Raw genomic sequence first — 22,232 nt, 5'->3', positions numbered from 1 at the left:
AGTGAGATCTTATCAGAGAGAGAGAGAGAGAGAGAGAGAGAGAGAGAGAGAGAGAGAGAGAGAGAGAGAGAGAGAGAAGCAGAATTTTCTTTGCATTTTACATAACCATATTCAATTCCAAAGGTCTGGAATTCTTGAGAAATAGGACAGAGATTGTCCCTCGAGGTAGGCTCTATTTGGGCATATCTCTCACCTATTATGTGCTGGTTTGTGGAGATCCTGTGGCTAGGTTCTCACACATTTCTGGTAAAAGTTGTTCTTAGCAGGCACTAGCTCATGCATAGGGTGTCTGTCACCTGCTTGTGATCTGAGGAACAGATCATTACAGTCCACTCTCTTTGCCCTTCTAAAATAACATGGAGAAGAGGGCTGCTATACATCTCTTTCCACACAGGGCTTCCTGGACCAATCAGAATTGGCTTTGGAGCATGCACCAGATATGTTTGCGTCTCATAACATCTCCTTCTGCCAAAGGTGTGCTCGTACTTGCCCTAGCAAGTTTTTTTTGCCATGCTTCAGTGACTGCCTATCACTTTGTATTAGGCATAATTGGCCGGGTCCCTCATTAATTGTAGCCTTGCTGAGAGCTGACATCTGGAGTGATAGAACTCCGCTTTCTTATGGCCACAGGCACTGTGCAGAATCCCCTGCTGTCTCAGTTGAGCATATGCTAACTCTGAGATTCTCCACACTTCCCCCAAGTTCTCTTAAAAATAGAATTCTCATTGTGACGAAAGTTGGACGTGCTACAAGCTCTAAGGTGGCAGGGTGTGCAGTGGGGAATGGCAGGGAATCACATGTTCCTAATGCCCTCATCTGGAACTGGCAGCATTATTTGTAGACTTCTGGGGCTGGTGAGATGACTCAGTCACCAAAGCTCTGGCTGTTTGAAGTGGGATCTTGAGTTGGGATCCCAGTACTCACTTAGAAAGTCAGGGTGGCTACATGTAACCCCAGCATTTGGGGGGGGTGGTGGAGACTTGTGGAACTCTGAAGCTCATTGTCCAGCCAGCCTTGTTAGATAGATAAGCTTCAGGCTCTGGAGAGAATCTGTCTGAAAAACTAAAGGTAGAGCGTGGTCAAGGAAAGACTCCTAACATTGACCTCTTTGTCTGTATGTGCATGTGCATAAACATGCACCTAGGTGAACAAGTACAGACACCACACACACCCCTGACTGTTCGAACCCTGTTCCAGAGAATTCTCATCAGTAGGTCTGCATGGAGGCATGAGAAACTCCAGTTTTGGAAGGACTCAGGTGTGTAGCCCAAATGGAGCTGCTGTTGCCAAATTCGAGCTGTTCTAGCCAGTGCTTAATGCTTTTCCTGACCGTTGGCTGGTATCGGCCAAGGTCTACAGTGTGTTTTTCTTCAGGGAGATATGGAATTTTCAGGAGCTGACAGCAGGGTAGGGTGCTGTTTCAACCTGGTCTCAATCCACGTGACAGGACAGTCTGTCAAGGTATCCTGATGAAGAGAACAAACGGGCCCTGCTTTGAAGGTTGGCTTTGTCACTTACCATTGTGGAGACAATGACAAAATGACCCAGTCCCATGAGCTTGAACGGCCACCACTCTGGGGCCTATGGTGATGAAGGAATGAGAGAATGTAGTAAAGCACTTAGCTCATTGCCTGGCAGACTGTGTGCTTTGTAAGTAGTGCCTACGGAGGCACTATTTCTGACATTTTTGAGGGACATTTTCTGGACTTTGGTCACATTTCGACATTCTTTTTTTCTGCTAAGAGAATGAGATGGTTAATGTTGTCAACGTGACAGGATCCAGAGTTATCCAGGAGACAAATGTCTGAACATGCTTGTGAGGGAGCATCCAGACTGAGTTCACTCACATAGGAAGACCATCCTTAAACGTGGGTAGCACCATGATACTGACTCAGAGGGAGCTGAGCGACACCATTCATCTCTGCTCCCTGACTGTGGACGCAAAGGGACCAGCTGCCTCATGTTCCTGCTACTATGCCTTCCCTACCAGGATGGATGTACTCTCAAACCCAAGAGCCCAAAGGAGTCTTTTCTCTCCTGAAACCACTTCTGGCAGCTACTTTGTCCTTGCAACAAGAGAAGTAGCTAAGGCATGGATTTGTAGCACATCACATTTGGGAGAAGAAAGTGGCAACCCTGAACATTTATGTTTAAAAGAATGATACTTTCTAATAGACATCGACAGCAAAGCACATAAAGTCCCATAATGCTCATGTAAGGATCCTTCGGCATTCATGACAGAGACATAGTACAGAGCAATAAAGAAATGTCACATGGCTTTTGCAGGAACACAGTGTAGGCTCCATGTTAGTGGAACCGTGGAGCTCTGAGGGTGTGTCTGCATCAGTTCGTATGACGCAGTGAGAAAGACCTGAGATTTCTCATACTTCACCTGCACTTTCAAAAGTCCCCTTTAATTTGACTTCTTGCTGCTGCTGGTTTTCTTCTGCTGCCATCCCTCTGTAAGAATCTTCTTGCCTACAGTACGGCTCTCCTGCTTCCCACAATTCCTTCCTTCTTGCATTCATGTGTCCAGTCCACTTCAAATGGAGAGCAGTTTCTGCCGCTTTCTTCCTTGCTGGTTTTGCTAATCATGTTCTCAGGTCCCCGTTGGTCCAACTGACCTTCCAAGATCTTATCAAGGGGAAACAGGATAACTTTTTGATAGAAATTATATTGCTTGCTCTTTTGCTATTTTCTCATCTCCCTCCAAGACTAATATTTAAGTAATGAGATGCTGAACAAATATAGGGATGATAATGTGGGAGGTGATGTTAGTTAGTATCAGAGAAACAAACTGGGTCCAAGATTCTGAAAAATCTCATGACAAATTTATCCAGAGGAAAAACAAAAGGAAGAGGGAAGGAGGAGAGACAGCATTACTAAAGTACAGTGCCTCATATAATCACAGTGTGTGTGTGTGTGTGTGTGTGTGTGTGTGTGTGTGTGTGTGTGTGTACATGTGTGTGAGTGGAGGTCAGAGGACAATTTTTGGGAGCCAGGTTTGTAACAAGACTTCCTACCACCTCCTGCTGCGCCATTTATTTGAACCCTAAAATGGCTTTAATCTCAAATTTCCCCTAAACTAAAGTCCAGAGATAGTAATATGTCCAAGACCAGAAGTGAATGATCTGGGATCCACCAGAGTATTAATTAAAACCCACATTCTTTGTTACGCATAACTACTTAATGCTTCCACTATAGGAGACAGTAAGGTTCATTCATTTTGGATTAATTGATTTTATTATTTTATATGCATGTATGTCTGTGTACCACCTGCTTGTCTGGTGCCTACAGAGGTCAAAAGAGGGCATCAGATCTCCTAGGACTGCAGTTACAGATGGTTGTAAGCTGCCATATGGGTGCTGGAAATCAAACCCAGGTCTTTGGCAAAAACAAGTGCTCTTCACTGCTTGCCAACTCTCCAGATAGGATAAGGTCCTTTTAAAAAATTAAGTTTAGTTTAGTCCTTGCTTGTACGCATGTATAAAACCAGATGAGAGTTTTTTTTAAAAAAGGAACTCTCCATCAGAATCATGTGGGAGGTCTATTCAAAATCAGACACCTGAGTCCTATTAGAGTAGACTACACGCTGTTCCAACTGACTGTAACACACAAGGTTTGGGGACTATTGGAACAAGTAGCAGTGGAAGTCAATGGTTTCTATCTTCTGTTAGGGGAGAAAGTCTTGTAAAGCACAAGGTTCTAGTCGCGTGAGTCACATGAGTCACGGTCAAACATTTCTGCTATTTCATTCTTGGGAAAGAGGGAGTACTGAGCTGTCTTCTGAGCGTTGGAGTTACGCATCTTTGTAACGGAGGCAATGGGGTTTGCTCCAACAGTGCTTCTGGGAAACTACAGGAGACCAAACACACTTCACATTGAAGGACTTAGCTAGTGCTTTATACACCTGTAGGATCTACAGAGAAAGATCATGGATGAGTTTAGTTGATGTTGCATTTTTTTAAAGAAACCAAAAGGAAAAACCTCAGGGCTGCTGCGCTCCAGGATCACAGCACGCTTCAATATGCTTTTGTTCCTTGGTGTACTTAAAGTAGGGGAAATCTTCACGTGGATGTTAGTGGGGAGTGTACGTGGTCTGTACTTAAATTTCAAACGTCATCCCCTTTCTCAGTTCCCCCTCCACCTGCTTCTGTGAGGTTGCTTTCCCTCTCACCCACCCACTCCTACCTCAACAATTTCTATTAATTAATTGATTATCTTTAGCTCTTCAGTTGATCTGTTCAACTTTTTTTTTTGAGAAAGATCTCATGTATCTTGCTGGTCTTTGAACTGGTTTTTGCAGCTGACGATGATTCTGAACTCTTGATCTTTCTGTCTCTAGCTTCCAAGTGCTGGGATTCAAACATGGGCAACTGTGACCTGCCTCTCTGTGGAATATACTACATATAATACATATCATAAACACACACACATATATATATATTATATAATTGGTTTAGTCTTCTCTAAATAGAAGAATACTAGTAATAAATAATGAAAAAAAATGAATGCCAGGAAAATGCCACGCAGTTTTCCTTATTCCTTGATATAAGCTTCCTTAATAATTGATGCCATCTTTCTAGTGGCTCCAGGCCATCCCTTAAAGAGACATACACCACAGGAAATGCCTAGAGAGGTTTTTTTGTGTTGGTGGCAAAGTGACCTCTCAAATTTTCTACTTCCCAGCAAGGAGACATCTCACAGACAAGGACATAGCTTTCTGATCATGGATGTAAAGTTGAGCCTTCTTTGGCTGCCGGCCTATTTTTTTCCTCTCTTTTTCTCCTTTAAACTAGGAAGGCACTATAATTAACTCTAACTTGTTTCTAATGGGATAATTAATGTGTGCCTATAGGAAATTGCTGTTTCTCCTTAAGGTGTGATGAATAGGATTGGTTTTCATGAAAGCCACTTAGAACTCTAGCAGATGTAGCAATTGGCTCTGGAGAACATTCACACTGAATGGAAAGACATAACTAATGCTTCTTGACAAGCATCAGTGGGGATTAAAGAACAGAGTCATTCTCAGACTCCTGCTGGGCTCCCCCTTTGTGGGCTTAGAGATGGTGAGCAAATGGGAAGCCACCCACACATTCAAAACAGTCCGATATGGCTCTGAATGTCAACCTATTGTGACTGTGGGATTACTGGTAGGACACTTGACTTGTCAATCTTCATTGCTCAACTCTAAATGTATCATAGAACTACTTTGGTCTGAATCATCTTATTTGGAAAAGGATGGAAAACTTTTGTGATTTGTAACTCAATCCATGTGCCTACAAGTTGGCTATGAGCCATTGTCCCAATTGGACACTGAACTCTTTTCTAGCCAGGTCTCCAGTGCCTGAGAATTTATATTTATTGAATGAAAAACAATTGGTCTTAGTTCATCAGCAATTGCTACAGCAGTGGAGAAGTTAGTTTTGGGCTGTAGACAATTTTTAGTCAGATGCTTTTAAAGGAGCTTAGACCTACCGTTTAGACTTCCTTAACGTCTTAGGAGAATGTTGAGCTTGGCAATGCTTGAAGGTTATCACTGAGAACTGAGCTGTCCTGTCCTGCATGGTCCTGGCATCCTCTGCAGCTCCCTGAGATGTGATGTAAAAGTGAATCACTTTAGAGATGTGCTGGCTCCAAACCTTGCTTCTGCTCTTCTTTCTTAGCACAGGAATCTCTATGTCCTCTGAGTGAGGTCTACGTCCATCCTTTGAGATACTCAGCTCATACTTGGAATCACTTCCTAGTAGGCAAAGGGCTTTGGAACACACAAGTAGAAAAACACTGTTCTCTCCCTTGGCCAGAAACCCCTCTGATATGCTTGAGCAGAACTTCATACTTGTCTGAATAGGGGGAAGGAGAGTTAGAATACTGTATACATAATGCTTCAAAGGAAATTACTAGACTGGGCTCAGCAAAGATGGCTAGAGCTTCCGGGCTCAAGGGGCTATTGATTCCCTATAGTTTTAAGACAGTGAGCAGGTATTGTCACACTGTTTAAGATGGCTAGAAGACTGGAATTTTTACTCTCTTTCCTCTTCCTTCTGTCCTCCCTCCTTCCAATCCCCCCTCTCTTTCTTTTTCCCTATTACCAAGGATTTTAAAAGATTTTTCAACTCCCTTCCATCCAGTGTATTTATTTCCATGTATCATTCTCTAAATGTCTACAGCCACCATGTACTCTGATCCATGACAGGAGTCTTGATTGAACTGTTGATTTTTAAACATGAACTAAGGCTCTCTGAGGTCTCTCCATCTTTGATGTGTTTGGGGCAGAAAGAGAGGAAAATTACACTTAAATATAACATTTAAGTTCAACTTTGGACAAGGTAGTGCTACCTGTTTTCTGATCAGGAAACTGAGGCACAGAGAGGGATTTACTTCTGTCATGGAGCTGGAAAGTTCACATGATCACATCACAGGGATGTCTAATGATGAAACCTCCCCAATGCCTGCTGGTTTTTCCTTGGAATATGCCCTTCCAAGTGCTCACTATGACTTAATAATGGTATAATTATATGCTTCCTGAACTGACTCAAACCAGGACAGTGGCAGAAAACTGTTTTTCGATGAGGAATGTCTTATACTGACCCTGTTATCTTTCTGTCTCTCTGTCTCTGTCTGTCTCTCTCTCTCTCTGTGTTGTTGGTTTTCTCTGAGAGTCCTGCCCCTGATTTAGTCCAATCCACTCAGTTCATGGTAGGCTGGATCATACACCTTGATCTATTGCTATTTTCTCCAGAGGGGGGAAAATGTTAAGATTTGCATTTGGGAAACAAGGTGTGAATAAAACTTGTTTTTTTCATCCTCTGCTATTAAAGTTGACATGGAGGTGAATCCAGAATGCTCTTCTTCTTGCTTTGATCTGTTCCTGGTCCACAGACCTGCCCAGGGGAGGCACAGCCTTCTGTGTTTGTACTGAGTGGGCACTTGCCCAAGGAAGAGGGCACCAATCTGATTACAGTTTTGGTCTTGGGAACTGAGTCCTGCGGCTCCCAGAGACTGCAGCAAAGCTCATTGCACAGTCACGTCTGAGCCGTAGGTTAGCAGAGTAGCAGAGCCTGGAGCTAGCAGAGAGCAGATGCTTGCTGGGAACAGAGACAAGAGAACAGATGGCAGTGTGGGGAAGTAAGCCGGAGTGTGGCCTTGCTATCCTTCCACTTTCCAGAGAGTCCTGTGATTAAACTAAAACCCTCTTCTGGGAGGTTGGAGAGAGGGTGTGGTCCCCTTTCATCCACAGGATTTTTATTAAGAAAACTCAATGAGAGCCGTGGCCTTGACTGCAAAGGCTGCCTCATCACATGCATGCAGCCCTGAGCTGACACGGAACACAAACACTGAGACACCTCAGGTAATTCAAGCCCTAGTGATCCCTTACAGCACAGATCAGGGTCTCACTGAAACCAAATAGGGCCACAAACACCCTAACAGATGAAGAGATGGCATTAACGGTGGTCCAGGAGAGTGGATTCCAATTGCCATGTGGTTTCTGAGGAAGAGTTGTTCGCAGCTTGATAATGTTTCAGACGTAGCTTGGGAACTGCAATTTATTTGTTTGTTTATTCCAAGGGATAAACAAAATCAGACTCAGACTAAGGGAAAATTAAATATAAACAGCCTTGATTAAGTCAGTGCAAGATCATCAGGAACAGATCTTTGTCCCAATAAAGTCAGATTTTTTTTGGCCCATTTCTACAATAGAAGACTGTGTAGAGCCTTCTACCAGTACAGCTAAAGAAAAGGCACAAGTAGGGTAGGATTTTGGGGAAGGGTAAAACAGAAATTAAAGCTCGTGAACAAAAAGCAGTGCTGAATGGACTGAATCAAGTCTCTTGTTTCCTTGGAAACGACCAAGTTAAGGTATATGTGAACACTGTCTTCAGCATCAGACAAATCGTGTGTGAAGCTGTACATCCAGGCTGGAGACCAGGCTGCTCTCATGCATCAGAGAGACGTCAAGCAAGAGTGTTATGCTTCATTCTTACCGATGCGGTTCCCACCGGTGAGACTCTGATAGTGTCTGATTTTCCAGGTCAAGGTGTTGCAAGAAGCAAGGAAGCAGTTCTTATGCAAAGATCTGGGTATGCAGCATGTCCCGGGGAGAAGAGTGCTTCTGCTTGTTTTGAAGCTGGTTTTATCTGCCTTTGGTTCCTAGCCGGATGAATGTCAGGACAGATTTACTTGTGTGAGCTAATCTGTAAACTTTGTGGGGTCTTTGGCAGGGAGTGTAATGGTTGATGTTTTCTAAAACTTGTGGTCCATTTTTTTTCCCTTCTTGCAAATTGAAAAAAAATCATAAAGTTATTCTAAAGTGCTTAGTGTTCTGAGCCAGATTGGGTAGAGGCCACTGGCTTTGCTGCTGTTACTGTTGGAATTTCCCAACACAGGACACTGTTCCCAATTCCCAGTCTGCTGTGCATTGGCGCTCTCTCTCTCTCTCTCTCTCTCTCTCTCTCTCTCTCTCTCTCTCTCTCCCTCTCTCTCTCAATTTTCTCAGATGGGGAAATATGCACTATTATTTTCTCAATCATTAAGGAGTGAATTCACATCTTATACTTTACTAAATATACTCCAAAATGGGCCACTTAATGTTTCATTGCTACCGCAAAAGCAAAAGAATATGATTTTTATAAATTCTAAGTAAGTATAGCAAAGAAAGGATCACCAGGCTCATTCTTTTCTTCTAAGCCTGTTAAATTTCATGAGTTCCAGGCTTACTCTGCTTTAAAAAAATGGTAGGGCATGGTGGGCTGTAGTAGATGTCAGGAAAGTTTTATATTGCTTCCCAGTCTCACCAAGCACATACCTTCTCTATTGCACACTAGGAAAGAGGGAAGAATGCCACAAGGAGGTATATTACCAGTTATCTGACTTTAGTTGTGTTGCTATCACAAAATGTCCAAGTCTGAGCAATTTATAAACAATAGAAATTTATTTCCTCCAGTTCTGGAGGACAAGCTGCCAAGATCACAGAGCCATCAGATTCAGGGTCTGGTGAGAGAATCTGTGCTTCCAACAGGAGGCTGTATTATTCTGTCTAATGTGGCAGAAATAGCTACTTCTGTGTTCTTGCATAGTGAGGAGAGATGGAAGGATTGAGGGACTTTCTGAGCTCTTGAGAGAAATGATTGGAGTAATAGTAATCTCTTCTCACCTCAGAACCATTTCCCTAGGGTATAAATCCCCACCTATGATTTTTAGAGGGACATAGTCATTCAAACCAGAGCTCCAGGACTCAGTCTTGAGACTATGTTTATGTGCCTCTCCAATGTCTACAGTGACTTGTATCTCACTTTCTTGTGGTAACTAGCATGTTTAGGACCTCTGGATGCACTGTCACAGCCTCAAGATGGAGTCCTGTGCTGGCACTCTGTAGATGTGTGTCTGAGAGTCTCATTTTTCCTCATCTGTACAATGGGATTACAATAGTTATAACCTCTCCTGGTTGTTTTGTGAATTCAAGGAACTAGCCTATGGCAAACCATCAGCACTGTGGTCTGTAGTACATAGTTTTTCATAGCTGTGAGTTGGAATGCTAAGACAAGCTTGCACCATGGACTTGTCAAATGATCAGTGCCCGAATGAGTCTCAGAGCCTGATCTGGGTCATCAGAGATCAGAAAGCAGAAGAGCAGGCTGACTGCTGAAGGTCAGCCTATTATAAAAAGGATGCAGACAAGGATCAGGATGAAATAGGTAAGGGGTGGAGGGAGCAGGGGAGAGTACCAAATGTGGGCAGGCTATCCTGGTGTTTCTGTATTGAGTAAGACAAGGGGGCAGGATTTAATGAAGAAGCACATGTAGAAGGCCACGTGATGACAAGGCAGAGACTGGAGTGATGTAGCTGCCAAGGAATGGTGGTTACCACCAGGAGCTGAGTGAGGCAAGACAGGATTCTTTCCTCTTGTCTTCAGAGAGAAATGGCCTTGCTTTGACTTCTAGCAATTTATAGGAAAGTAAATTTCTGTTGTTTTAAATCACTATACAATTTGTGTTGACTATTGTCATGGTAGGTCCAGGAAACTAGTAGACCTTCTATCTAAGAGCATGGGTCCTCAAGGCAGGCCCAGAATGCCATGATGGAGGAAGCAAATGGACAGGGCTTGGATCTTCTGTCCCATGGCTACTCATTTGTTATGGGTGAGCCACCTGCCCTAAATGTTTGCACATATTCTAAATCCTGCTTCATGACCTACCCTTGGGACTCAGCTTCTGAGAGAAGAAGGTTAGTATGAGAAATCCCATGCACATGAATGGGCATCGTTGGGGTTTGAGGTGGAACATGGGAGGCAGAGGTAGAGTTCTAAACAATAGAGTCCCCTGCCCCAAGTCCAAAGTAGACAGCTGTGTCCTCAGATCCTAGAGATCACTCAGTGCAGGCTGCCTTAGCTTATCTCAGTACCCGTAGCCCATCTGAGCAGGTTAATGCACAATGAGTCATTAACCATGGATCTGGGCACACAGGAAGCTAACTGTAATTATTACTTGTTATAATCTGAGAGTGTGGCCAGAACTTCTTATACATGTTTTCTCTCTCTGGCCTCCTATGGACATAGGTGTAGGACCCTGGTTGTCAGACAATGATGCCAAACAAGGCTTTGTGTCCTAGATCTGGGTGTGTATCTTGGGGGGTCTTGTGCCTGAGTGTTTTTCCTAAATGCTGAAGGTTTGGGGAATGCCTCAACTGTAACTGCCTGTCATAGAGGGGAGCCCTCTCCTCTCACGATAGCCATCATGAAAGGAAGGTGGCTATGGCACTGATAAACATTGGCAGCAAAACGTCTTCAGTTGAGTTGTAGTTGATAAGAACAAATTTAAAATAAGCCAAACCACTTGACCAAATTGGAAAGATCAGATCTCAGTGCTTAGATATCATGTGATGGTTCTTGTTCCTGGCAGTTGAGAAAGTCAGATCAACTGGATTTTCACTCATTAATCCTTGAACACATGTGACTTCCCTAGAGACGCTTGTTTATCTTAACTTTCAAAGCTGTCTTCTCTCTTTTCAAGAAAGTGTGGGGCCCAGACACCAATATTTTCATGGATTAACATAGGCATCAGAGTAAAATATGAACTCCATGGGAGAGAGGCAAGGTCAAACGGAAATCAAGGAATACGAGATTTTTAAAACAACTTTTTCATTAATTTATTTATCCACTTTCCATCTCAATGTCAGCGGTCCCTCTCCTCCCAGTCCTCCCCCTCACAGTGATCCTCCCCCCATCCCCTTCCCCCTCTCCTCTGAGAAGGGAGAGCATCTATGCCTACCCCCTGCACATCAGTCACTGTAGGACTAGGTGCACCCTCTCCCACTGAGGCCACACAAGGCAGCCCAGTTAAAAGAATGGGATCCACAGGCAGCCAACAGATTCAGGGGCAGCCTCTACTCCAAGTGTTGGGAGACCCTCATGAAGATCAAGCTGTACATCAGCTACATATGTGCAGGGGGAGGGTCCAGCCCATGCTCACTCTTTGGTTGGTAGTTCAGTCCCTGGGAGCCCCCAAGGTTCCAGGTTTGTTGACTCTGTTGGTCTTCTGTGGAGTCCCTGATCTTGTGAAGAGATGTTTTATGTTCCTGTCATGGAGGGCTCTGGGCCTCTGAAGGCTGGAGTCTAGTAGAAATGTCTCAGAGGGATTCAACGGCCTGTGACACTTGGGAGTGCATACTACTGGGGCATCCTAGTGAGCTCTCTTCCTTGTGACAGAGAGAGAGAGAGAGAGAGAGAGAGAGAGAGAGAGACCCTATATGACACAGGGACTGCTTGGAGAGGGAGTCTCTTGTGTGAGGTTAGCTGATGACCATGTACTCCTGGGAAAGATTTACGAGAGACTTTGGGACTTAAAGGTTTAGTCGACCATAAGAACCATAGAGATCCTATTTTTTCCTTTTGTAGTGATCTTTCTCAGGAGCCAACATGAGGAGTTCAAGCCCAGGAAAACCCCAACCACAAGAAAATCAGAAGGCTAGGAAACAGACACAGGAGCTGAGGACATCGGTGAAACCAGAGGAGCAGAAGCAGATTAGTGAGGGAAAGAGGCTCAGGAGAGATTGGTGCCAGTGGCTGGGGGCTGATCATACTTCCTGGTGACCCACCTGGCTTAAACATACAAGGTCAAGTCAAGCACTTGTCCTTCTCCAGCAATTCCTAGTAAAAATTCCATGTCAGATAGTCAGATCAATGGAGATGTGATCAATTGAGTGAGACCATCAGAAATTCCCAGGGAAGCACCAATGACCTGCTTCAAACACTGCCTCGAAAGCCGCTGGGCTGTAACAGTCTGTTAGCCTTTGTTCTCAGGCATAAATGCCCCAGGTTTATGAGCCACATGGAGAACTCCTCACTTCCTTTATGGGGGCTGCTAATTGGAATTTTTAGGTTTCTATGAAGTGGCAGCACAGATGCCTCATCTGGAAGCTAAAGGCTCAGATAACAAGAACAGGCATGGGCCGAGCCTGGCTCTTTGGTTGTTACCCTTGATTTTGGTGGAGACCCATCAGGTCAGGAGCTGGTCAAGGCCCCGTGGATGTCACATTCAATCATGGCATCAGGTGCTGGGGCTGAACTTGGAAATTCAAAGTAAAATTTGGGAGAACTTTTTCTTTTTTTTCCATTTCCATCCTTATCAAAGTCCCATGAGACTTCTGGGAAACATTCTCCAGAGGAAATGGATGTAAATTCACCAGGGATATGTGGACAGTAGATGGTTTGTGTTAGCTCCATCTGTGAGGCTCCAATAAAAAAATGTGGCATAAGGAGAGATGCTTTAGGTCCCAGCAGGAAGAGTTCAGAGATCCTTGGGACACTGAACCTTTCTTTTTTTTTTTCTTATGTACATTTTTTTTCTTTTTTTCAGAGCTGGGGACCGAACCCAGGGCCTTACGCTTGCTAGGCAAGTGCTTTACCACTGAGCTAAATCTCCAACCCCAATAATGTGCATTTTTTTTTTGGGTAACTTTTTTTTTTATTAACTTGAGTATTTCTTATATACATTTCGAGTGTTATTCCCTTTCCCGGTTTCCAGGCAAACATCCCCCTCCCCCTCCCCCTCCCCTTCTTTATGGGTGTTCCCCTCCCCATGCTCCCCCCTTGCCGCACTCCCCCAACAATCTAGTTCACTGGGGGTTCAGTCTTAGCAGGACCCAGGGCTTCCCCTTCCACTGGTGCTCTTACTAGGATATTCATTGCTACCTATGAGGTCAGAGTCCAGGGTCAGTCCATCTATAGTCTTTAGGTAGTGGCTTAGTCCCTGGAAGCTCTGGTTGCTTGGCATTGTTGTACATATGGGGTCTCGAGCCCCTTCAAGCTCTTCCAGTTCTTTCTCTGATTCCTTCAACGGGGGTCCTATTCTCAATTCAGTGGTTTGCTGCTGGCATACTCCCCTGTGTTTGCAGTATTCTGGCTGTGTCTCTCGGGAGAGATCTACATCCGGCTCCTGTCGGCCTGCACTTTTTTGCTTCATCCATCTTGTCTAATTGGATGGCTGTATATGCATGGGCCACATGTGGGGCAGGCTCTGAATGATGTTCCTTCTGTGTCTGTTTTAATCTTTGCCTCTCCCTTCCCTGCCAAGGGTATTCTTGTTCCCCTTTTAAAGAAGGAGTGAAGCATTCACATTTTGATCATCCGTCTTGAGTTTCATTTGTTCTAGGCATCTAGGGTAATTCAAGCATTTGGGCTAATAGCCACTTATCAATGAGTGCATACCATGTGTGTTTTTCTGTGATTGGGTTACCTCACTCAGGATGATATTTTCCAGTTCTGACCATTTGCCTACGAATTTCATAAAGTCATTGTTTTTGATAGCTGAGTAATATTCCATTGTGTAGATGTACCACATTTTCTGTATCCATTCCTCTGTTGAAGGGCATCTGGGTTCTTTCCAGCTTCTGGCTATTATAAATAAGGCTGCAATGAACATAGTGGAGCACGTGTTGTTTTTATATGTTGGGGAATCTTTTGGGTATATGCCCAAGAGAGGTATAGCTGGATCCTCAGGCAGTTCAATGTCTAATTTTCTGAGGAACCTCCAGACTGATTTCCAGAATAATTGTACCAGTCTGCAATCCCACCAACAATGGAGGAGTGTTCCTTTTTCTCCGCATCCTCGCCAGCATCTGCTGTCACCTGAGTTTTTGATCTTAGCCATTCTGACTGGTGTGAGGTGAAATCTCAGGGTTGTTTTGATTTGCATTTCCCTTATGACTAAAGAAGTTGAACATTTCTTTAGGTGTTTCTCAGCCATTCGGCATTCCTCAGCTGTGAATTCTTTATTTAGCTCTGAACCCCATTTTTTAATAGGGTTATTCGTCTTCCTGCGGTCTAACTTCTTGAGTTCTTTGTATATTTTGGATATAAGGCCTCTGTCTGTTGTAGGATTGGTAAAGATCTTTTCCAATCTGTTGGCTGCCATTTTGTCCTAACCACAGTGTCCTTTGCCTTACAGAAGCTTTGCAGTTTTATGAGATCCCATTTGTTGATTCTTGATCTTAGAGCATAAGCCATTGGTGTTTTGTTCAGGAAATTTTTTCCAGTGCCCATGTGTTCCAGATGCTTCCCTAGTTTTTCTTCTATTAGTTTGAGTGTGTCTGGTTTGATGTGGAGGTCCTTGATCCACTTGGACTTAAGCTTTGTACAGGGTGATAAGCATGGATCAATCTGCATTCTTCTACATGTTGCCCTCCAGTTGAACCAGCGCCATTTGCTGAAAATGCTATCTTTTTTCCATTGGATGGTTTTGGCTCCTTTGTCAAACATCAAGTGCCCATAGGTTTGTGGGTTCATTTCTGGGTCTTCAATTCTGTTACATTGGTCTATCTGTCTGTCTCTGTACCAATACCATGCAGTTTTTATCACTATTGCTCTGTAATACTGCTTGAGTTCAGGGATAGTGATTCCCCCTGAACTCCTTTTATTATTGAGGATAGTTTTAGCTATCCTGGGTTTTTTGTTATTCCAGATGAATTTGCAAATTGTTCTGTCTAACTCTTTGAAGAATTGGATTGGTATTTTGATGGGGATTGCATTGAATCTGTAGATCGCTTTTGGTAAAATGGCCATTTTTACTATATTAATCCTGCCAATCCATGAGCATGGGAGATCGTTCCATCTTCTGAGGTCTTCTTCAATTTCTTTCTTCAGAGTCTTGAAGTTCTTATTGTACAGATCTTTTACTTGCTTGGTTAAAGTCACACCGAGGTACTTTATATTATTTGGGTCTATTATGAAGGGTGTTGTTTCCCTCATTTCTTTCTCGGCTTGTTTCTCTTTTATGTAGAGGAAGGCTACTGATTTATTTGAGTTAATTTTATACCCAGCCACTTTGCTGAAGTTGTTTATCAGCTTTAGTAGTTCTCTGGTGGAACTTTTGGGATCACTTAAATATACTATCATATCATCTGCAAATAGTGATATTTTGACTTCTTTTCCGATCTGTATCCCCTTGACCTCCTTTTGTTGTCTGATTGCTCTGGCTAGAACTTCGAGAACTATATTGAATAAGTAGGGAGAGAGTGGGCAGCCTTGTCTAGTCCCTGATTTTAGTGGGATTGCTTCAAGTTTCTCTCCATTTAGTTTAATGTTAGCAACTGGTTTGCTGTATATGGCTTTTACTTTGTTTAGGTATGGGCCTTGAATTCCTATTCTTTCCAGGACTTTTATCATGAAGGGGTGTTGATTTTGTCAAATGCTTTCTCAGCATCTAATCAAATGATCATGTGGTTTTGTTCTTTCAGTTTGTTTATATAATGGATCACGTTGATGGTTTTCCGTATGTTAAACCATCCCTGCATGCCTGGGATGAAGCCTACTTGATCATGGTGGATGATTGTTTTGATGTGCTCTTGGATTCGGTTTGCCAGAATTTTATTGAGTATTTTTGCGTCGATATTCATAAGGGAAATTGGTCTGAAGTTCTCTTTCTTTGTTGGGTCTTTGTGTGGTTTAGGTATAAGAGTAATTGTGGCTTCATAGAAGGAATTCGGTAGTGCTCCATCTGTTTCAATTTGGTGGAATAGTTTGGATAATATTGGTACAAGGTCTTCTATGAAGGTCTGATAGAATTCTGCACTAAACCCGTCTGGACCTGGGCTTTTTTTTGGTTGGGAGACCTTTAATGACTGCTTCTATTTCCTTAGGAGTTATGGGGTTGTTTAACTGGTTTATCTGTTCCTGATTTAACTTTGGTACCTGGTATCTGTCTAGGAAATTGTCCATTTCCTGAAGATTTTCAAGTTTTGTTGAATATAGGCTTTTGTAGTAAGATATGCATTTTTAAAAATAGGGATGTGCTTGAGTATACTTTGTTGCATCAAAATAATAGCAAGGGATGTAATATTGTGCAGCTCAGAAAAAAGTGCAAGCATTGTTCTCATGGACTAGGAAAGACACGTGTTACTGGTTCCTTTTCTGTTCCTGTAACAGGTCAGGCCCTTTTGATTATTCCTGAGCACTGGTTTTGTGTTTCTGTTGTTCTGAAGTTGGGCAAGGCATGGCTGAGTCTTCCACTCAGGCTATCACACTGATTTCCTGTTTCTGATGTATGGACTCCTTGAAAGAGGGCATTTGATTACTTTTCCTTTTTAAAATTTTCTGAGTTAAGTAGTGTGTGCTCATGTGTATGCATGTGTACATATATGCACATGGATATGGAGGTCAGAGGTCAATTTTGGATGTCATTCTACACCACCTTGTGTAAGACAGGGTGGCAGTCTTTTGGCCAATCAGTAAGCTCTGCCTCTATGTAACTCTCCTGCATGGCACCATCAGACTGGGACCAAACTTCCAATAACCACATATTACAGCCCTGAAGAGTCAAATGGAGGTTGGTGTGGAGTATTGTTTCCCTTGAGAGTCAACGAGATGTTTTTTCTAATTTTCTGTTTGAATAATTTAAAATTGAGTTTCAGTTTTCTGTTATGAGTCAGAAAAAATGACCATGAACCTTATGGCCTAAAACAAGTTTGTTCTTATACAGGCTTGATGTTGGTAGGGCTGTATTCTTTCTCTTGGTCTTATGGCCCTTTTTCTGTCTTTAGAGTCCATCACTAACTGCGCTTTTGTTACTCCCTTCTGTATACTCTTTCTTCTACTCTGCCTTGTAGGGACCCTGTGAGGATGTTGGGTCACCTGGACCATCCAGGGTACTTGCCTCAGTTCAAGGTCTTTAACCTCATCATGATCCCTCCTACTGTACACAGCCATAGGATCTAGGAGTTTTAGTGTCTTTGTTAGGGTTTCCATTGCTATGATGAAACAACATGACTAAGGCAACTCTTATAAAGGAAAATATTTAATTGGGGTTGGCTTACAGGTTTAGAGGTTGAGTCCATTATCATCCAGGTGGGAAGCATGGCGACATCCAGGCAGGTCTGTCATGGGAGCAGCTGAGAGTTCTGCACTCTGATCTGACCGCAGCCAGGAGAAGCTGACTCTTCTGCACTGGCAGAGCTTCAAAGCCCACCCCCACAGTGACGCATTTCCGCCAACAGGGCCACATCTCTAATAAAGTCAAACTTCCTAATAGTGCAACTTCCCATGGGCCAAGCATACTTAATCCACCATAGTTAGTAAGTCCACATTGGGGCAGTCATTTATCCTACCCTAGATCATATCATATATTCTGAGTGTTGTTAAAAGATTCCAAACCCTGTTAAAATCTTTTAGAGCATGTGGATTTGTAATTGAGGTTCAGTAAATTTCAATGAGGTTCAGCTCAGTAAGGTTCAGATGTTAAATTCTGACTCCAGCCTGTGGATTCTGATTCCAATGGCACTTTAGTCTTTCAGGATCTTGTATGTGTGCATACTTTCCCGGGGTGTTTCTAGGGGCTAGAATAGAATCTGAGGATGGTCTTGACTGCTATTGGTTTTTACAGGGTTTGTCTTGTGACTTTGGGCTAGGAAATGATCTAATCATTCACCTATAATATAGTGTTTGTTCGATTCTTCCAATTTCTGGCCATCTCCACACCGTCTGGCTCCCAGGGTCCCTCTTTTCTTGCTTGTCCCCACCCCCGCTAAAAATTTGAGGTTTATTTTTTCTGTTCAATTCTGCACTTTCTGTGGATAGACCTCTTGGGTTAAAACAGTGAGATAAAACAGAAAGAAAAAAAAATTAAAGGGACTCGGTCCACAGTTCTCAGGTGAAAGATTCCCTTTCCCTTGGTCATAAGAGAAGATTTTTCTCTCAAGGTTTGGTGCTTTTGTGGCTGACCATGAATGTGGTTGCTGTGAGGATACAGGTTCTTAACTGTGATTAACTTGGGACATGGAAAACCAGGAAGGAAAACATGAGGAAGCCACTGCATTCAGTGTCCCATAGGTGTCCCACTTATTGGTCTTTGGGGCACAAAAGGAAATTTTCCCAAGAGATGTGTCTGTTGGTCTCTACTGGAGGAGTGCAAGCCAGAAGAAAGAAAATCAAGCCTGGGAACACCCTATGCTGTCTCTTCCTCGTGTTTGGATTTTCCTCTCCAGCATGCCTGCTATCATTTGCCTTTTAAAATCCTCCTGTAGTCGCTCTATCTAGTTTGTGCAGGGGTTTTGTTACAATCAGCAGGAGAGATGGAGCGCAGTATGTTCCTTCATCCAACTCGATTGTTCATCATGTAAATGACCATGAGTCCCCAAACCCTTAGAGCAAAGTAAAGGACAGTGTGGGCCTTGGCTGTGGCATTCTGTGTGTAGAGAAAAGCTAGCTGAAATCCTCTCCTTAACCTGAGCAGTTTCCTGTTGCTTTATAAATGACCCCTCTCATGGTCCATTGGTCATCTGAGATCTGCAGGCCATTTCTTTATCTTTTTCACATATGAGAGACTAATTCCGTCTCCTCCTCCTCCCTCATGAGTTACAGGGTACTTCCTATTTAAGAAGGACTTAGTAATATGCACCCATCTCTCTTTTCTCACAACAGCTGGGGGAAGAGACTCAGTCACAGGAACACGGTGTTGACGTGCAGCTGCTCCCTCGACAGTGTGTGTATGGGAAAGGTTCTGGCTGCTGGTGAGTGTCCTAGGAAGGCAGAAAGACCTCACCTCTGGGAAGTTCAGAACTGGAAGGTAGACAGGAAATGGGTAGCTGAAGAGTAAATGAGGTCATTTTAAGTGGTGGTAACGTGCAGGGCAGTGGGTAGAGAGGGAGTGGAGTGGAGTCAATTGGTGTGGACAGTTAGTGGGTAGTTTACGGAGGTCACACCTGGGCTAAATTGTGAGAAAGAGCTAAGTTAACAATTTGTTCAAATGTAGGTCAGTCAACCACTTGGCATCACCCTCTTGTGTGATATGCCTGTGATTTTCACTGGGACAATCTGAAGTATAAATAAGGCAGTGAGAGGCATGTTAGAAAAGAATTGGTGACTTTACCTATTGTTGAAGTGTAGAGACCATTCATTGCCTTAGGGTTTTCCTGCTGTGAACAGACACTGTGACCTAGGCAACTCTTATGAGGACAACATTTAGTTGCAGCTGGCTTACAGGTTCAGAGGTTCAGTCCACTATCATCAAGGCAGGAGCATGGCAGTATACAGACAGGCATGGTATGGGAGGAACTGAGAGTTCTACACCTTCATTTGAAGGCCGTTAGGAGAATACTGGCTTCTACTTGGCTAGGAGGAAGGTCTCATTGCTTACCCTGACAGTGACACATTTCCTCCAACAAGGCCACACCTCCTAGTAGTGCCACTCACTGAGCCAAACATATTCAAACTACCAAAGCCATTCATCATCCAGTTTAGCTCAGCAGTTCCGCTGTTTGTTGGGGTAGCAGGAACAGGGCCTTTACAATGAGGCTCTGCCTTCGAATCATAGCTGTGCTGTAAGATCTCAGGCAAGCACTTGGATCTGTCTGTGCTTCAGTTTCATTGCCTCTAAACCAATATTTCTCAGCCTTCTTAAGGCTGCAGCCCTTTAATATCATAGTGTGGTGACCCCAACCATAAAATCATTTCATTGCTCCATCAGAACTGTAATTTTGCTACTTTTATGAACCATAATATAAGTATCTGTGTTTTCTGATGGTCTTAGGGGACTCCTGTGAAAGGGTCATTCAGCCTCAGAAGGGTTGTGACCCACTGCTTGAGAATAGCTGCTATATGGAAGTATGGAAGTTCTCACTAGTGGCATTATTAATGCAATTACTTAATGTGTACAAAAACACATAGTAAATTGTCCACAGGAGTATTGCTGCTACCTTTCTGAGCATATGGAGTTTGGATGTTTGCTCTGGGGGTCAGGGCTGGATGCTTGGTGGGTCTCTTCATGCCTGTGAAGAGTCTGTGGCTGTGGCTGCTCACTTCATTCACAGGGTCGTGTGTCAGGCTGGCAGCTAATTTTCTCTGAGCGATGGGCTGGAATGGATCACAGAGGCTGTGCTCACAGTTATAAACTGCACAGACCACTAAAATGGCCTCATCTCTGCTCATGAGGAGAATGGATGGCTGCGGCAGCTGTATTGATCGGACAGCAGTTTTTCTCTCTTTTGGAAAAATGCTGTGCTTAACCCACAAAGGGCAGCTCTGCTAGTTTATGTTTTCTTCTTTTGGCCTTTTGACAAAGCCCATGACTTGGCAGTGTTCTGAGAGGATGCTTAAGGGGACCTGCTGTTGAATATTTTTTGCTAATGGATCACACATGGAGAGAGATGAGTCAGGTTAGGAACATCACAGTCCTTACCATCATTTGGATAACCATGTCCTGAAACACCAATCCAAGGGTCCCATTTTGTGGGTGGAAACTGTTGTGATGGAAACACTTTCCAGATTGGTAGCTGTGTTGATGGTCATGCTGTATGACAGTATAGTGAATAGCTATATTTGTTTAAGAACACCAGCTGGGGTTGGGGAGATAGCTCAGTTGGTAAGGTACTTGTTTTGCAAGCACAGTGAATGAACTGAGGTTTAGGCCCAGAATCTACATTAAAAACACAATAGAACTGGAGGGTGATGTCATGTATTTAATCCTAGTGCTGTGAAGGCAGAGGCAGGAAGATGAGGCCAACTAGCCTCAGTGAATCAACGGGTAAAGGGGTACATTTGCTAGGTTTTAATTATTCTGGACGAAGGATGGGACTTTTTGGTTGGTGGGGTAGGTGGGAGGGTCTTAATGAAGAGACTACATCTGACCTGAAGAGCAGGCACTGGGAGGAGCCAGGTACATAGCCTGGGAAGAAAGAGGAGAGGAGAAGAGAGGAGAGGAGAGGAGAGGAGAGGAGGGAGAGAGAGAGAGAGAGAGAGAGAGAGAGAGAGAGAGAGAGAGAGAGAGAGAGAGGCGGGGAGGTGACAAAGCAGCAGAGCCTGGAGTATTGGGAGAGTCTACAGAGACAGAGGAGGATGGCCCCGGGCTGCAGGCTTTAGGACTTAGTCATTAACCATTCTCAGCTGTGTCAAGCAGCTGGAATTTGGTTCCTAAGGGCCTCATCCTGCCAGCACACCAACATTGGAGATGTCTATAGACTGCTGTCTTCTATATTGAGCACTGTACTGTATTATGACACTAGGGACTAGGGACTCTCTTATGACACTGCCCATCCCCTAGGCATGCCCTGTCTTCAGAGACCTCCAGTCCATTGTGTGTCCACTGACCCACCCATCCTGAGTCCATACCCTCATAATATCTCTGAGTGATTGCCCTGTTCCAGCCCAGGAGGAAATGTTTCCTGTTTGTACCAAAGACTCAGAGTTCTTTATCAGGAAGCTCCACATAAGGAGTGCAGGTATTCATGGATGAATATCATTGATGAGTATTTTCAATGCTAGAATCTGAGTTACCATGCAAAGTATCTTGGTCCATTCCTGTGGTTCTCTAAGGCCTGGCCCTGCCTTTCACGTGGCAGTATTATGCTCTAACCACTTCTCAGTACTATAAGGTGGGCTTGCCTTAGTATCAGCCACCCAAGGATTTCCCTCATCCTTGAGATCTTGATCAAAATGAGGAGCATTACAGTGGTGTTTAAGTCATGCCTACATACCAGTCAATTTCTCTAATCATTGACAACTGATTGCATGGGTCCTTCCATCACGTGTCAAACACATGCAAGCTCAGCAGAGTCCTATAGAGCTGGTGGGCCACTCTAGAACCTTGAGCAACTCAGGTTTGTGTGTCAGGGAGAGCTAAAGAGCCCTGGAAACAAACTGTTCCTAGTAAAGAAACTTGGGCTGGAGACAAAGAGAAACTAGATTTGTGATTCTCATATTTAGTTTTTGCCTTTAGTCAAGTGGCTGAAGTCTGAGGTTGGTAATT

At 43.7% G+C, this 22,232-nt stretch overlaps 1 protein-coding gene across 8 annotated transcripts in view; it reads left to right on the top strand.

Annotated features, from left to right (window-relative positions):
• The window catches only part of Sv2b (synaptic vesicle glycoprotein 2b), a 174,368-nt gene that overhangs the window by 34,086 nt on the left and 118,050 nt on the right, over positions 1-22,232 (top strand). Inside the window, exon 1 of one of the 8 annotated variants that reach the window (XM_063268675.1) lies at positions 7,982-8,002. The gene's annotated coding sequence lies outside the window, so the exon portion shown is untranslated. 8 annotated transcript variants of the gene reach the window in all.

This window comes from Rattus norvegicus, chromosome 1 (genome assembly GCF_036323735.1).
Source record: "Rattus norvegicus strain BN/NHsdMcwi chromosome 1, GRCr8, whole genome shotgun sequence".
NCBI classification, from domain to species: Eukaryota; Metazoa; Chordata; class Mammalia; order Rodentia; family Muridae; genus Rattus; species Rattus norvegicus.
The sequence above is the reverse complement of the archived record's forward strand: the minus strand, read 5'-3'. Positions and strand labels throughout refer to the sequence as shown.